The sequence below is a fragment of the Strix aluco genome, chromosome W (genome assembly GCF_031877795.1).
Source record: "Strix aluco isolate bStrAlu1 chromosome W, bStrAlu1.hap1, whole genome shotgun sequence".
Taxonomy (NCBI): Eukaryota; Metazoa; Chordata; class Aves; order Strigiformes; family Strigidae; genus Strix; species Strix aluco.
The window spans coordinates 20939596-20956354 of NC_133970.1; the positions used below are offsets into that span (position 1 = coordinate 20939596).

The window sequence follows — 16759 nt, forward strand, 5'->3', positions numbered from 1 at the left end:
TGTTGTTTGAGCCTGAAGCATCTGATAAATTAATTTCTAGGTATTCTCTCCCGAGGACTTCTATAAAGGGTAAAAAATTGTAATTGACTGATCATATGAGAAATTTAGGACTGAAGTCCTCATTGTGAATGAAGTTTAGGAAGAAAGCAACAATGATGTTTCAGAAATTAACAAAAATTGAGAAAATGTGAAAGAATGTTATTAAAATAAAATTTATTATAAATACCTGCTAAAATCTAAATCTATTGGGTTTGCATGGCAAGGTTTTGGTAGGGGGGAGCCTACAGGGGGGGGCTTCTGTGAGAAGCTGCTAGAAGCTTTCCCTATGTCAAATAGAGCCAATGCCAGCTGACTCAAAGACGGACCCGCTGCTGGCCAAGGCTGAGCCAATTAGTGATGGTGGTAGGGCCTCTGGAATAACATATTTAGGAAAGGGAAAAAGTTGCTACGCAACAGCAACTTCAGCCAGAGAGAGGAGTGAGAATATGTGAGAGAAAAAACTCTGCAGACACCAAGGTCAGTGAAGGAGGGGGAGGAGGTGCTCCAGGCACCAGAGCAGAGATTCCCCTGCAGCCCGTGGTGCAGCCCATGGTGAGTCAGGCTGTGCCCCTGCAGCCCATGGAGGTTAACGGTGGAGCAGATATGCACCTGCAGCCCGTGGAGGACCCCATGCTGGAGCATGTGGATGCGCCCAAAGGAGGCTGTGACCCCATGGAAAGCCCGTGCTGGAGCAGGCTCCTGGCAGGACCTGTGGACCCGTGGAGGGAGGAGCCCATGCTGGAGCAGGTTTGCTGGACAGACTTGTGATCCCGTGGGGGCTCACGCTGGAGCTGTCTGTTTCTGAAGGACTGCACCCTGTGGAAGGGACCCCCGCTAGAGCAGTTTGTGAAGAACTATAGCCCGTGAGAAGGACTCACGTCAGAGAAGTTTGTGGAGGACTGTCTCCCATGGGAGGGACTCCATGCTGGATCAGAGGAAGAGTGTGAGGAGTCCTCCCCTTGGGGAGGAAGGAGTGGCAGAAACAACATGTGATGAACTGACCACAATCCCCCTTCCCCGTCCCCCTTCGTCACTCGGAGGGAGGAGGTAGAGAATTCAGGAGTAAAGTTGAGCCCGGGTAGAAGGGAGGGGTGGGGGGAAGGTGTTTTAAGATTTAGTTTTTATTTTTCATTACCCTACTCTTATTTTGATTGGCAATAAATTAAACTAATTTCCACAGTTAAGTCTGTTTTGCCTGTGATGGTAATTTCTAAGTGATCTCTCTCTGTCCTTATCTCGACCCATGAGCCTTTCATTATATTTTGTCTCCCTTGTCCAGCTGATGAGGGGGAGTGATAGAGCAGCTTTGGTGGGCACTTGGATCAAGCCAGGGTCAACCCACCACAACTATTCTTTTGAAGAACTGAGGAAATCTGCTTTCTCTTAAAATCCTAATAAAAGTGGCTGCCTACCTTTTAACACTACAAGCAAATGGATAGACGAATTACCTGGAGAGGAAAAGACCTGTTTCAGCCAGAGGGAGGCTAAACCCATAGCTCTGATCTTGTGGAAGAGTGCCCTACAAATAAGTGTCTGGCTGCTCTGGACAGGACACTTGTCGTGTGGGAGACATCGGCATGTCAGCCTTGTACAGTCTCTGAGAAGCAGCTAGGCTCTGATGAGAAACAGGCCTTGGGAGAAAGATAAGAAACTGCTGAGTTGTGCCAAGGTGGCAGGGAAAAACAACGGACAGCTGCAACACTGAGCTGTGGGAAAGTACTGAACTGTGAGAAGTTACCGCTGCGTGAACAGCGCGTGAACAAGAAGTTGATTGGTCTGCACAGCGCGTGTTAGAGTGGTCTTATGCTGATAGGAGAAAAGGTTGATAGCTGTCTAATTGCTGATTTGCTAATTATGAAGTAAGAGCTTTAACCAGAGCATAAGTATGTACTATTGTAATAATAAAGGGTCTTTCCTTCTGCACTTCAATGGAGAGTCCATGCCTCAATTGGCACATTGTCATCTTAAAATTGTGCCATCCTGAAGAAAGAATAATTCAAAATTCACAGGAACAGAGAGAGGGAGAGCATTTTCTGAAAAAGAAAAAGAAAAATATGTTTCAAAAGTAGAAGGGTTTTTTTACAATGCTAAAAATTCTGTATGACATTTTTGGTCTTAAAACTATGCATTTTGAGGTGAGGAGGGGTCGTATTACATTATCATTCAGAAAGAAAATAATGTGATACGATGAGAATGCAAGGAAACAGCCTAGACATTTATGGGTTTAGGTTCTCTCCTGGTTTAGCTAGGATAGGGTTAAGTTTCCCCAGCAGTGGGGGGAAGCTCTAGCTGGGTTATTCATATACCATGCTGACATCACCGACCGGGAAGAATTGGTGATTGTGTGGTTGGCGCAGCCAACGGTCCTCTCACTGCTGTATCGGTATATATATCTTGCTCTGTTCATTGTTATCACTGTTATTGTTGTTGTTTGTTGTGTTGTGTATTTCACTCCCTTTGTGGGGGAGGGGCAGCGGCTGCGTGGTCTCAGACCCCAGCAGGAGCTAAACCACCACAACTTTTGGCGCCCAACGTGGGGCTCAAACCCATGACCCTGAGATTAAGAGTCTCATGCTCTATCAACTGAGCTATCCAGGCCCAAAACAAGATCTGGCAGACATTCAGAAAGCACAGTGCCGCAAGTACACTGGCCTGGGTTCTCCAGGGATAGCTAAAACTCTCAAAAACCGAGAGGATCTTTTCCCCTGGCTCACCTATAGAGGGGGTGAGACCCCTAACAAAAGCCCAGGCAGCAAACAGGTACCAGTTCACCCCCAAAAGCAGTGACACAAGCATATTATAAGCAGGCTGCAGCCAGTACAGCAAAACAAGACCCTTGACACATTTTCCACCGAAAACAAATATCAGCACTGGGAATGCACAATGGATATAAGGATTAATCCAGCCCCACCACGCAAGCAAGTTGGCCAGCATTGCAAACGTTTCTTATCAAACAAATACAAATAAAACCAGAAAAATTACACCTAACAGATTGCTCTAACACACCTTCTCCTTTTGTCCTTAGACTGGTCCATACTGCACTGGAGAAAGGTGGGGCTCCAGAACACCTGCAGTTCATTGATGATATCATTGTATGGGGGGACACAGCTGAGGAAGTCTTTGAGAAAGGAAAGAAGATAATTGAAATCCTCCTGAAGGCTGGTTTTGCCATCAAGCGACAGAAAGTTAAGGGGCCTGGAAGGGAGATTCAGTTCCTAGGAATAAAATGGCAAGATGGGCGTCGCCACATCCCAATGGAGGTGATAAACAAGATAACAGCCATGGCCCCACCAACCACTAAAAAGGAGACTCAGTCCTTCCTGGGCGCTGTGGGGTTCTGGAGGATGCACATCCCAAACTACAGCCTGATTGTGAGCCCTCTCTACCACGTAACCCGCAAGAAGAACGATTTTAAATGGGGCCCTGAGCAACAACAAGCCTTTGAACAAATTAAGCAGGAGATTACCCAGGCAATGGCCCTTGGGCCAGTCCGGACAGGGCAGGAGATGAAGAACGTGCTCTACACCGCAGCCGGAGAGAATGGCCCTTCCTGGAGCCTTTGGCAGAGAGCAGATGGGGAATCCCGAGGCCGACCTCTAGGCTTTTGGAGTCGGGGATACAAAGGCTCTGAAGCTAACTATACCCTGACTGAGAAGGAGATACTGGCAGCGTATGAAGGAATTCGAGCTGCCTCAGAAGTGGTCGGCACTGAGAAACAGCTCCTCCTGGCACCTCGACTGCCGGTGCTGGGATGGATGTTCAAAGGAAAGGCTCCCTCCACACATCATGCAACAGATGCCACGTGGAGTAAATGGGTTGCGTTGATAACACAACGGGCGCGAATAGGGAACCTCGACCCCCCAGGATTAGTGGAAATGATCATAAACTGGCCAGACAGCAAAGATGCTGGGATGTCACCAGAACAAGAGGTGAAACGTGCTGAGGAGGCCCCACCATATAACGAGCTGCCAGAGGAGGAGAAGCGATATGCCCTGTTCACTGATGGGTCTTGTCGCATTGTGGGAAAACATCGACGATGGAAGGCTGCGGTGTGGTATCCCACACGAGAAACCACTGAAGCTTTTGAGGGACAAGGTGAATAGAGCCAGTTCGCAGAGGTGAAAGCCACCCAATTGGCTTTGGAGATTGCTGAGCGAGAAAAGTGGCCGAGGCTCTATCTCTACAGTGACTTGTGGGTGATGGCAAGTGCCCTGTGGATGTGGTTGCAGCAATGGAAACAGAACAACTGGCAATGCAAGGGCAGAGCCGTCTGGGCCGCTGAAGTATGGCAGGATATTGCAGCCCGGGTGGAGAACCTCGTTGTGAAGGTGCGCCATGTGGATGCCCATATACCCAAGAGTCGGGCCACTGATGAACATTAACACAACCAGCAGGTGGACCAGGCTGCTAAGATCGAGGTGGCTCAGGTGGACTTGGACTGGCAGCGTAACGGTGAACTGTTCATAGCCCGGTGGGCCCATGAGACCTCGGGCCACCAAGGCAGAGATGCAACATACAGGTGGGCTCGAGATCGAGGGGTGGACCTCACCATTGACACCATCGCAGAGATCATCCATGGATGTGAGACGTGTGCTGCAATCAAACAAGCCAAATGGGTGAAGCCCCAGCGGAATGAAGATCGATGGATGAAATATAAATATGGAGAGGCCTGGCAGATCGACTACATCACACTGCCACAGACCCGCCGAGGCAAGCGCCACGTGCTCACAATGGTGGAAGCAACCACTGGGTGGCTCGAAACTTATCCAGTGTCCCACGCCACCGCCCGGAACACCATCCTGGGCCTTGAAGAGCGAGTCCTGTGGCGACACAGCACCCCAGAGAGGATTGAGTCAGACAATGGGACTCACTTCCAAAATAACCTCATAGATGCCTGGGCAGAAGAACACGGCATCGAGTGGGTCTACCACATCCCCTACCACGCACCAGCCTCTGGGAAGATCGAGCGCTACAATGGACTGTTAAAAACTACATTGAGAGCAATGGGGGGTGGAACCTTCAAACACTGGGACACACATCTGACAAAGGCCACTTGGTTAGTCAACACAAGAGGATCTGCCAATCGAGCTGGCCCGGCTCAGTCAAAACTTCCACGTGTTGTGGACGGGGATAAAGTCCCTGTGGTGCGCATGAGGGACCTGCTGGGAAAAATGGTCTGGGTTAGTCCTGTGCCGGGCAAAGGCGAACCCATCCATGGGATTGTTTTTGCTCAAGGACCTGGGTGCACCTGGTGGGTGATGCAGAAGGATGGAGTGGTCCGATGCGTACCACAAGGGGACTTGATTGTGGGTGAAAACACACCGTGAGTTATACTGTGCTTTTGTTAATTATTCTTTGTCAATGCTAATTGCTAAATGGCAGCTGGATGTGACGCACATGGTATAGAATAAAGGGGTGGATTATGTCCTGGTTTAGCCAGGATAGGGTTAAGTTTCCCCAGCAGTGGGGGGGGAGCTCTAGCCGGGTTATTCATATACCATGCTGATGTCACGTCCTGGCGCCATAGCGGTGATCGTGTGGTTGGCGCAGCCGGTCCTCTCACTGCTGTATCGGTATATATATCTTGCTCTGTTCATTGTTATCACTGTTATTGTTGTTGTTTGTTGTGTTGCTGTTGCTCTGTTGTATTAAACCTGTCCTTATCTCAGCCTCGGGGCTTTGTATTTCACTCCCTTTGTGGGGGAGGGGCAGCAGCCGCGTGGTCTCAGACCCCAGCAGGGACTAAACCATCACAGTTCAAAACTTCCGTTTTGAGTACCTTAGGGCAAGAATCATCATCAGCTGAACCTATTATTTATGTATCAGCTATCAGTAGAGATTAAATCAAGTATCTGGAGAAATCAAGATCTAAATATTATCAGCTTGATTGAAACTCACTGCTTGTACATCTGGTAGTTTTAGTAGGCTACATTTTCTGTGCATCGGACAAACCATAGAAAATCCACTGTTCATTGGTTTACATCAGTAAACTGCTGAGCAGTCAATGTATTTTCTTGCTACAAGCAGGTGTGATTAAATAGTAGGAAGGAAATTTGAAGTGAAAACATGGAGGAGGAAGGGGGGGAAAGACATCTGTTACTCCTGAAATCTAAAACTTAGCAGTTTTTTATTTTTGTCACCTAGCTTTGGACCCAGGCAAGCTGTCTTGTGGTAGAAGGCTATGAGCTTATGAGCTCAGGTGGTTTTTTTGTTGTATCATCTTGTAGAAGAGGCAACGTCCTAGTCCTACCTCTACTGATGTTGATGTCACAGCTTGTCTGGTGCAGAAGGTGCAAGACTTGATCACAAAGGCAGAGAAATGATGAGTATCTTCAACTGGTATTGAGATTTAAATGCTGAAAAAACTTAAAATACAGCTCAGGGAACCTTCATTTTGTTTTAAAGGGATGCATAGTGTGGGCTTCAGAATAGTATTTCTCCATGTCTCATGTATCATATATTAGTTGCATGTGTTTTCTTCACATGAAAAAACATAATCCTAAAGGCTAGTTACTTTTGCATCTAGCCTCTCTAGAGGTGTACTCCAGAGGTAGGAGACTTTCTTCTGCAAACATGTAGCACCACCCACTGTTCCTATTGGAGGATGAAAAGGTTTGTTAGTAAAACTGTGCAGGTTTTTGAAAGTGTAAATGTATGATTAAATGTCCAATGCTTCAGTTGGTTAGAACAGTTATAGTCTCCTTTTCAACTGAATTGTTGCTCTTGCTCTTCGCAATTGATCAGAATTGTTTTGCTGCAAATGCATCAAGATGGATAAGATGCAATAAACATGTAGGAAAACATGATCTAGATTTATGTCTAGATCCAATAGGTCACTATTTGGGTCTATTTATGTTTTTTATTGGGTGCATGACTCTGTCAGGTAAGGATGCCCCTTGTCTTTGTTATTGATTAATTGTAATTTAGTGGGAAATAACCACTTCTCAATTTTTAGTGATCAATAAAATTTTATTAGCAAGCGGCGAGTGAGCAAAACAGCGCTGGGTGTGCCGGGAGTCTCTGCTCTACCAAGACACACACCTTACAGGACAGAACCGAGTCCCTTTATAGTGTAGGCTTCATCCATATTCATGATGGGCGTACCCTGAGGGGTCTGCAAAGGTGTAAACAAGTTTCACGGGCTTTTCTCAGGTTTCCATCATAGAAGGAGTGATGACTCAGCACAGGTGTTTTTGTAGTGGCTTGAAGATGGGGGCCATTTTAGCTCCCTTCTAACAACTGATTTTAACAATAGAAACTATATACATATATCTTATTTCTTACTTACATAAGAGAATTACAAAACTGTTCGGCCACAACATCCTGACTACAACTTCTTTTTCCCCTTGAGATTTGAATAACAAATACCATATATGTTTTATTACAATTCCCCCCTTTTCTTTTAACTAATTTTGTTTTTCAAATCTCCTTAACACATCACAAACTTGTTAAATATACATGGTCTGAAAGTTAACCCAATTAATAATAACACTAGGGGCCTCATAAAATGGAGGCTTCACATCAAAACACAACTAACAATGCTTTGCCCCACTTTCTTGAGGCAAACTTGGTGAGGTAGTATCGGTTGGTGGGTTAAGGCCTGAGTATAGGCTGGGGTTGCGATTTCTCCCACAGCCCAAATGACTACTATAGTGAGGAGAGTTGGTGGGTTCATCTTCCAATTACTAGCCAATTGTACAAACGTGTCCCCTTTCTGTCTTGCGACAGGATTTGCATGCTCAGATCTTTTCCTTCCCCATACTTTCCAGTTCTCCTTGCCACAACAATCACCTGAACTGGTTGCTTCGAGGCCTTTCTTATTTTCCCCTCTCCATACGTCTCTGCCTCCTCTGCCTACTCCATTCCTTAGAGCAGCGGGGCTTTCCATCTTCTCGGCAGCAGTCGTATTTTTTCGGGGGTTAGGGTCTCGTTGTCGACACCTAAACGCCTCCCAGTTCCGGGCTTTTACTTGTGGGATCGTACAGGGCACTTGGAGTATTTGGAATTTGCAAAGAGTTTGTACTATATTCACGTTATGGGGCTTAGGTTCATTGGTATGCACACACCCTTTTTCAGGATTTATCCCTTTTATAAATATAGTCCACCATTCATGGGACTCCTTTACAATTTTTCCTGTTGATACCCCCACTCGTAAGGTTCGACTGGTTAATTTTCTTTCTCTTATATAGCACTGGGCACAGTATTCCTTTGGGGAATAGCCGTGGACGCAGTGTGCCCACCAACTTTCCTCACAAATAGTGCATTTAAAACACACAGAAGGATAACAAACACAGTTAGGGGTTTTACAAAATTCATTTAGTCCTTCTTCCTTCGCAACACTAGTTTCAGATCCTCTGATGTTTCAGCTACTTCCCAGTGATCAGGCGTTAAGGGTCCTTTCACTCTGGTAGCATGAGTCCATCCCTTTTCAGCAGTCCGGACAGCAGTCTCTGTTGTGAGTATAACAAGAAACGGTCCCTCCCAACGAGGGGTAAGAGAGGATTCTTTCCAAGTTTTTATTAACACCTTGTCTCCAGGTCTTATGGAGTGCATACAAATTTCTAATGGAGGTCTCTGTACTACCATCCCTTTTTTGCGTAGTTCTTTTCTCCTATTCATGAGGTTTATTAAGTATGGTTGCAAATTGTCTTTTTCCAATACTGGGTGATCAGTGGGAAATTCCATATCATAGGGCATACCATATAGCATTTCGAATGGGGATATTCCAGTATCAGTTCAGGGTTGGGTCCGGATATTCAGAAGTGCTAGGGGTAAGCACTTAACCCAAGACATCTTTGTTTCTAACATCAATTTGGTTAAGTTGTTTCTTGATTTCCCCATTCATTCTTTCTACTTTTTCTGAGGTTTTTTGGATGCCAGGGAGTGTGGAATTCCCACTTGGTCCCCAGGGAAGTCAATGTCTCTCTGATTACTTTAGACACAAAGTGGGGACCCCTGTCCGAATCAATTACTTCCATATTTCCATACCTAGGGATGATGTTTTCCAAGAGTATTTTTACCACAGTATTTGCTGTAGCTCGAGTGGTGGGAAAGGCCTCCACATAATGAGTGAGATGATCTACCAACACTAGGAGGTATTTGTACCGTCCTACTTTTGGTAGTTCTGTAAAATCGATTTGAATTCTTCCAAATGGTCTGTATGCCAAATCCCATCCCCCTTGAATCTTTTCTCTTGGTGCTTATTAATTTTCTGGTACGTTAAACAGCTTTTTATTATTCTCTTAGTAACATTATAAATCCCTATGCACATGTATTTAATAGCAAACTGATCTACTAACGTTTGTACTCCCCAGTGAGTTTTAGTATGGAAATCTTTCATAACTCTCCAAGCCACTGTCTTCAGGAGAACCTTCCTCCCATCAGGTAATTCCCATTCCCCTTGTTTTTCATTAATTCCCATTTGTTTCAATTTTTCTTTCTCTTGGTTAGTAAACGTGAATCCTAATTTGGTGGGGTCTGTTTTTTCGTTTGTGTTTGATTCTGTTACCATCAATGCTAGTAGTGCAGCCCGTTTTGCCTCTTGATCAGCTAGAATATTTCCCCTGATCTGTAGTGAGGTTCCCTGTTGGTGTCCTCTTATATGCACTACTGCTATTTTCTTAGGACCTCTTAATGCTTGGAGAGTCTGGATAATTAGAGACTCATGTATTAGCCCTTTTCCTTGTGAATTAATGAGTCCCCTTTCTTCCTAAATTTTTCCAAAAGTGTGAATTACTCCAAAGGCGTACTTAGAGTCTGTATAAATGGTTCCCTCTTTTTCCTTTAAAATCTGTAACGCTCTTAGTACTGCATATAGTTCACAAGCTTGAGCCGACCAGCTAGGACTCAGTGGTCCTGATTCTATTACCTCTAGGGTGGCTCCACTAATAATTGTATAACCTGATTTTCTTTTTCCTTCTACCACTCTAGAGGATCCTGTGCTGGGTTTTGAAGACTAGTTACTTCAATCTTTCATATTTGAGGAGCCTGGCATCTGTTATCCATTTGTCCATTTTTTTTGCTGAAGCACTCTCTTAATGTTATGAGGAGTCAACACCTTCAGATTCTTCCCAAATGTAATTTTATTAGCCTTTTCTACTCACAAGGCCACTGCCACTATCGCTTGGAGGTATGTTTGCCATCCCCTACTTACGGGGTCTAACAATTTAGATATGTATCCCACAGGCTTCCTTTTCCCAGCCCATTCTTGGGTTAATACCCCAAATGCCGTGCCATCTTCAGTATTGGCAAATAAATAAAAGGGCCTTCTTATATCTGGTAAACTCAATACTGGAGCGTTGACTAAATCAGTTTTTTAATTTTTCTAATTTTTCTTCATCGTCTGGGGTCCATTTAAGCAACCCATTTTTTGTTAATTGCTGGTATAAAAATTTAACTTTTGTACTATAATTTTCAATCTATTGTCTACGGTACCCCAGTAGTTCAAGGAGCTGCCTAACCTGTTGTTTGGGGTTTTTTTGGGAGCCTGGAGAGAAAGAATTCCATTTACCCTCTCTGGGTCTAATTTCTTGCTTCCTTTACTGATCCAGTGACCTAAATACTTCACCTCTTCTTCTACAAATTGCAATTTAGATTTGGATACTTTTAATCCTTGGAGGCTTAAGAAATTTAACAATTTAATGTTTTCCTTTCGTACCATCTCTGGGTTGCCTCCTGCTAACAGAAGGTCATCTACATATTGTACTAAAGTAACACCTTCCCCCAAGTTATAATCTTTTAAGATGTGTTCGAGGGCTTGTCCAAAGAGGTTAGGGGACTCAGTAAAACCCTGAGGCAAAACTGTCCACCTCAGCTGTTGTTTCCTAAAGGTATCTGGGTCTTCCCATTCAAAAGCAAAATAATTTCTACACTCCTCTTTTAGAGGACACGTCCAAAAAGCATCTTTCAAGTCTATTACGCTATACCACTGATTTTCAGGATTCAATTGATTAAGTAAAGTATGGGGGTTTGCTACTACAGGAAATCTGGTTACAGTTCTTTTGTTGATTTCTCTTAAGTCATGCACTAATCTGTAACTCCCATCTGCCTTCTTAATGGGCAATATTGGAGTATTAAAAGGTGACATACAAGGTTCTAATAGCCCCTGATTAAGGAGTCTCTCTATTTCAGGCTTTAAGCCTCTCCTGCCTTCTTACGGCAAGGGATACTGTTTGATTCTAGTCGGGATCCCTGGGTTTCTAATGGTGACTTCAGAGGGGGTGATATCCAATCTACCCACTGTCTCTGGGGTATACCATACTTCTGGGTTAATCTTTTCTTCATCCGCCACTGTGAGGGGGCATAATCTGATTTTGAGTTCTTTTTCTTCTACTTTCAGATTAATTCTCAATTCTATAATCAGATCCCGTCCAAGTAAATTATAATCTGCTTCTGGTAATAATAAAAATGTTCTAATCACATATTTGCGTTTTGACTCAACAATCACATCATGAAGAACCGGGGCATCAAATGGTTCACCTTTAGCCCCTATTACACTGATTTTTTCTGATGATACTTTACAGTCTGGAGGCAGAGCCTGAATGGTAGATCTTTCGGCTCCTGAGTCCACAAGGAACTCTACCTCTTGTTGCTGAGGACCCACTTTAAGTTTTATCAAGGGCTCTTTGTTCTTTGGGGTCCCCAGCACATAGAGCCCCTGACCCCCCTAGTTTTCAGAAAACATTTTCTCATCTTGGATTCTCCTCTGGCAAACCTTCTTCACATGCCCCTTCCTTTTGCAATAAAAACATTCCACTTCCTTCATATTAAAGCAGGCAGAACCATTCCATGAATGAAAATCTCTGATCCCAAAGAAACCATGGCCTCCAGGTAAACATCACATAAAACATCCATGTTCTGCACAGCTTTATTACATGCAGGCACTGGGGAATGCACAGAACAGTTTTCAGGCTAAAATAATGCAGTTTGCTGCATGTTTGAGCTGTTACACACTCTGCATTGCCTCCTCTCAACCTGAAACTCCTACTGGGTCTAGACATTTAGAGCAAGGGTAGTTTAAATCTACCGAGACTGTTGCACATGTACTTCCAGATGCCATCAAATAAAGCATCTGGGCAGCTATACCACACACGCGCTGCGCAGTGTTTACATAGCACATCACAAATTACAAAACTGGTAAGCTCTAGGCCATGGCCTGTTGAGGAGAAAGTCTGCAAAGGGCACAGCAGCATCCTCCTTCTTTGGAAAAGACACAACATTTATGAGCTGCCTAGTCAGTGTGTTACAATTATGTCAGTTCCCCATCTTTTGGCTAAGAAGTACAAACCAGATTAGCAGCTCCAAAAGAATGTGGTCTGGGGGCAAATTAGCTTGAACTTGGCTCCCCAGCCCATATACCTGCCTGTATGCTAGAACCCTGATTATCTCTTTTTTTTTTTTTTTTTTTTTCCTCCAACTCCTGCCAATGATGTAAGAGAGCTGCCTGCTTGAAGAACAGGCAGCCAGATTAAGCTGCAGATCTGCTCACTTCTTTCCCTCTTGGACTATTGCTTTCACTCTGATAATGTTTTACTCCGATTTTCTTATTTAAATTGATTCATCACTGTTAAGAAAAAAAAAAAAAGCTGCTGAAGCTAGCCAAGGGCTTGTATCTATCACAGTATCTTTTGATCCTTGTCTACAGTCCTTAAAATACCAAGAGGACAGAAAGTTCTAAGCTGTCACCTTCTGATCACCAAGTCAAGCAGGCAAAGGTATACTGAATAATAAACGAGTCAGGAAGAAGTGAAACGACATTTAAATAGATCATTATCTGGGTATCCAAATTGATAACGAGAACAATACCACCACTTCAAGTAGGAATCCACCTAAACTTTCTGAGCTTCTCTCAGCAATTCATCTATTCCTCTCCCTTGCCAATCTTCGATCTTTTCTAGCTTCTTCCTAATATCTGCCCAAGACTTAGCCACAAACGGAGTCTTTAATAATGTCTGCCCCACAGGGGTGGCAGGATCTATTCCCGAGTACAACTACTATTAATATTCTGCCCTCGGGGAACTGACTCTCCAATTCCTTGAATTTTGATCATTCTTAAGTCTGCCATGTGGGTTTGGTGGCCTGGGTCTTGATTATTCCAGTTGGGTTTTACCAACAGCCGCTTCTGATCTGCTGTGGGACCCACTTGATGTTGCTGGTCCTAAAGTCTCATACCTGCCCTCCTGACCATATCTCGTTCCTCCATAGTAAATAGAATTTCTAGGATAGATTGTAATTCATCCCAGGTATATAAATTTGGGCCAAGAAACTGGTCCACCCGTTCGGCTACACCAAGCGGGTCCTCTAATAGGTTCCCCATTTCTTTTTTAAAATCTCTCACATCTCCAGTGTTGAGGGGAACAGCGACATACCCCGCTCCCGGTTCCCCTTGTGCCCCTACTCCTGGCACAAGCATTTCTCTAAGGGGGTATAAACTCCCTTCCTTAACTTTGCTTCGGGTAACCCGCTGAGGGGGTCCAGGAGATTCGGGGTCAGAATCATTGGTTACAAGTATGAGCGGGTTAGAAAGGGGGGGGGGCGCTCAGCACAGAGCCCCCTCGAGACAGTTTACTGCAGCCTGTCTCTGAGCAGAAACCTAAACGCTAATTTGGCATTACGGAGCCTCACTAGGGCCGCTCGGTGCCCCCTGCCCCAGCCCCACCCCCCCCGGGGCAGCTGGGTGCTCGGGACGGGCCCTCATGGCTGGGGAGGGGGCAGCTCTGCCCCCCCCCTCCCCCATGCTGGGCCAGGCTCAGCGACACTGCTCCAGGGCTCGGCTTGGGCACGCGGTGGCGCCCCGGGAACAAGCCCTCTCCCAGCTGGAGCCAGCAGCGGGAGGAGTTCAGCTGCCCCCACCCCGAAGGCAACGGTGCCCCGTGGGGGGGGGGGGGGAGCTCCTCAGCCCCGGGGAGTTGGGGGGGGAGGTGGATGTCCTGACTTCTTGGGGAATTTTTCCAATTCTCTAACATAACTCCTAAAGGACTATCTAGTGGGATATCCGGCAATTCTTCCTTGCCCCCACCCATGGATCCAGAGGGCTTGCTTTCCCTCTGTCCCATCTTCCAGAGTGCCTTCTTTCACACACACACACGCTCCCCTTATTCGTGACTCGCTCCCTCGCGGGCTACGAGAACTGCACTACTAAAGGGTCCGCACTCGGGTGATCTCTTCGAGACCTCTCACTCATTCGCACTCTGGGATTACCAACCCCAACCGAACGGATAACCGCACAAACGCAAATACTTATTCCTCCCCGGAGTCTTCAATCGGTCTTCGTGCACAAAATTTAAGGGGTTCTGCAGATTCTTTTGCTCACTCCCGAGTCCGAATTAAAAGGGGTTCGGATATCCAGCGTTTTGGCCACGAGATCCTCAGACTGGGGCTATCCGAAGATAGGGCGCCTCCCCTATCTGGGGTTTCACACCAAAAGATCTGGATCCGAGTCACGGCACCAAATTTGTTATTGATTAATTGTAATTTAGTGGGAAATAACCACTTCTCAATTTTTAGTGATCAATAAAATTTTATTAGCAAGTGGCAAGTGAGCAAAACAGCGCTGGGTGTGCCGGGAGTCTCTGCTCTACCAGGACACACACCTTACAGGACAGAACCGAGTCCCTTTATAGTGTAGGCTTCATCCATATTCATGATGGGCGTACCCTGAGGGGTCTGCAAAGGTGTAAACAAGTTTCACGGGCTTTTCTCAGGTTTTCGCGGGCTTTTCTCAGGTTTCCATCAGAGAAGGGGGGATGACTCAGCACAGGGGTTTTTGTAGTGGCTTGAAGATGGGGGCCATTTTAGCTCCCTTCTAACAACTGATTTTAACAATAGAAACTATATACATATATCTTATTTCTTATTTACATAAGAGAATTACAAAACTGTTCGGCCACAACATCCTGACTACAACTTCTTTTTCCCCTTGAGATTTGAATAACAAATACCATATATGTTTTATTATATTTGCTGTTATTTAATTTAACCTTAAGCATTTTATCTGAATTAAAAATGTTAATTTACAAATGGATTTCAGAGAACTCATGGGACTTGCATGTAAAAAAAGAAAGCCTTTTTTCTCTTGCTAACAAACATGACTAGACATTGTAGAATGAGATTAATTAACGTGTCTTCAAATTACCTGGTAATGGTTAACAGAAACAAATCTAATCTTTATCTTTAAAACTGTGAAAACCCAAACTTCATAAAAATGATACAAAAACTACATTTAAAAAACCTACAAGCCACATTTAAAAAAACTACTCCTTTACACTTAATACTGGTACTTCATCAGATGTCTATTAATATTAAGATATAATTTTGCTACCATCTAAAATGAAACTTGTTTTAAATGCCTACTTCTGATACTAGTAAAAATAGATCAAATAAATATTGAAATTAAAAGACAGATAAGTCACTTAAAAATACTTGAAAATGTATTCAGAAGATTCAGTTATGTAATAATGTTGGTATTCTGCCATTAAGCTTGCTACTATCCTAGTCCTGATCATACATATATTTTTCTTTAATGTTATGCAGAATGGAAAAAATACACATTCTTACAGCATTGCAAAACAAAGGCAGAAAATAATATGAGAATGGTGCTTTCTGTATCATGATGCAAACTCTTTTCTGTTTTCCTAGAAATTACTCTTTTTCATAGTTTTTTCTACAGTTCAGTTTTAAAAGGGATATTTTTGAAAGGTTAGTATGGATTAATTAGTAAAGAATATCTAACTTAGTCTTTTGCTGATATTCTTTTCATCTTCATAGCTTTTGAAGGTTGCATTTCTTCATCCAGCCATGCTGTAGACACATCATTATTTTCCTGTAACCCATGTTTAACATCTCTAGGCAACCTTTCTATAGATTGTAGACCATATTGAGAAATTTCTGCTGAGTGATGCTCTGACTCTCACTTACATATCTACCTTTTTAGTTTTTGGTACCAAAAGGGATAGTTCATGGAATTTAAACCATTAAAAACTGCCCTTTAAATTTGGATCAATAACTTTATGGGAAAGAAATTGCTTTGAAGTTTCAAAATAATACAATTTAAATGACTATACACAATATACATACCTACTTCTTGGTGTCTATGCCTTTCTTTCATGTTATGAATACCCTTTCATTGCCTCTTGGGGTCCTAATGTTGATAGTGTCCATTTGGTGGTGGTGGCGGAGTGTACAACCGGTCATCAGTATCCCATGTCCTTTGCCAGAAGGTGTGTGCTGTTGATATTGATGGTTTCTTCTTCCTCAGTCTATGATCTACCTGTGGTATTTCTTATCTTTGCTAACACATTTTTTACAACTTTCTCTAACCCTATTCTGCCCAGCTCCAGGGCTGCATTTCTTTAACTGAATGTGACAGCTAAGAGGTCTCCAGTGCCAACCTGTGCCCCATGCCTGTATGTTGCGTCCTCTGCCCCCACTTCTCAAGGCTTCAGCTACCATACCATACCATACCATACCATACCATACCATACCATACCATACCATACCATACCAGTGCTTCGCCACAGCGTATCATGACACCAGATTCATAAATATCTTATTCTATGCAGAACATATTGTTTTCTACTATCTGTATAAAAACATGACTACACAATATGAAGAAAAGTAAAATAAATTAGACAAAGACATTAAACAAAGCTCCAGGCAGGTGAAGACAAGTTCAGATGAAGCAAGCATTGCAAGCCTCAGTGTTGAGGCCTTGCAGACTCAA

At 44.1% G+C, this 16759-nt stretch overlaps 1 non-coding gene across 1 annotated transcript; it reads right to left on the reverse strand.

Moving 5' to 3' along the window:
* Positions 1-2564: 2564 nt before the first annotated feature.
* Positions 2565-2637, reverse strand: TRNAK-CUU (transfer RNA lysine (anticodon CUU)). Its single transcript has one exon. It is a non-coding gene; the product is annotated as a tRNA-Lys (tRNA).
* Between the last annotated feature and the right edge of the window lie 14122 nt (positions 2638-16759).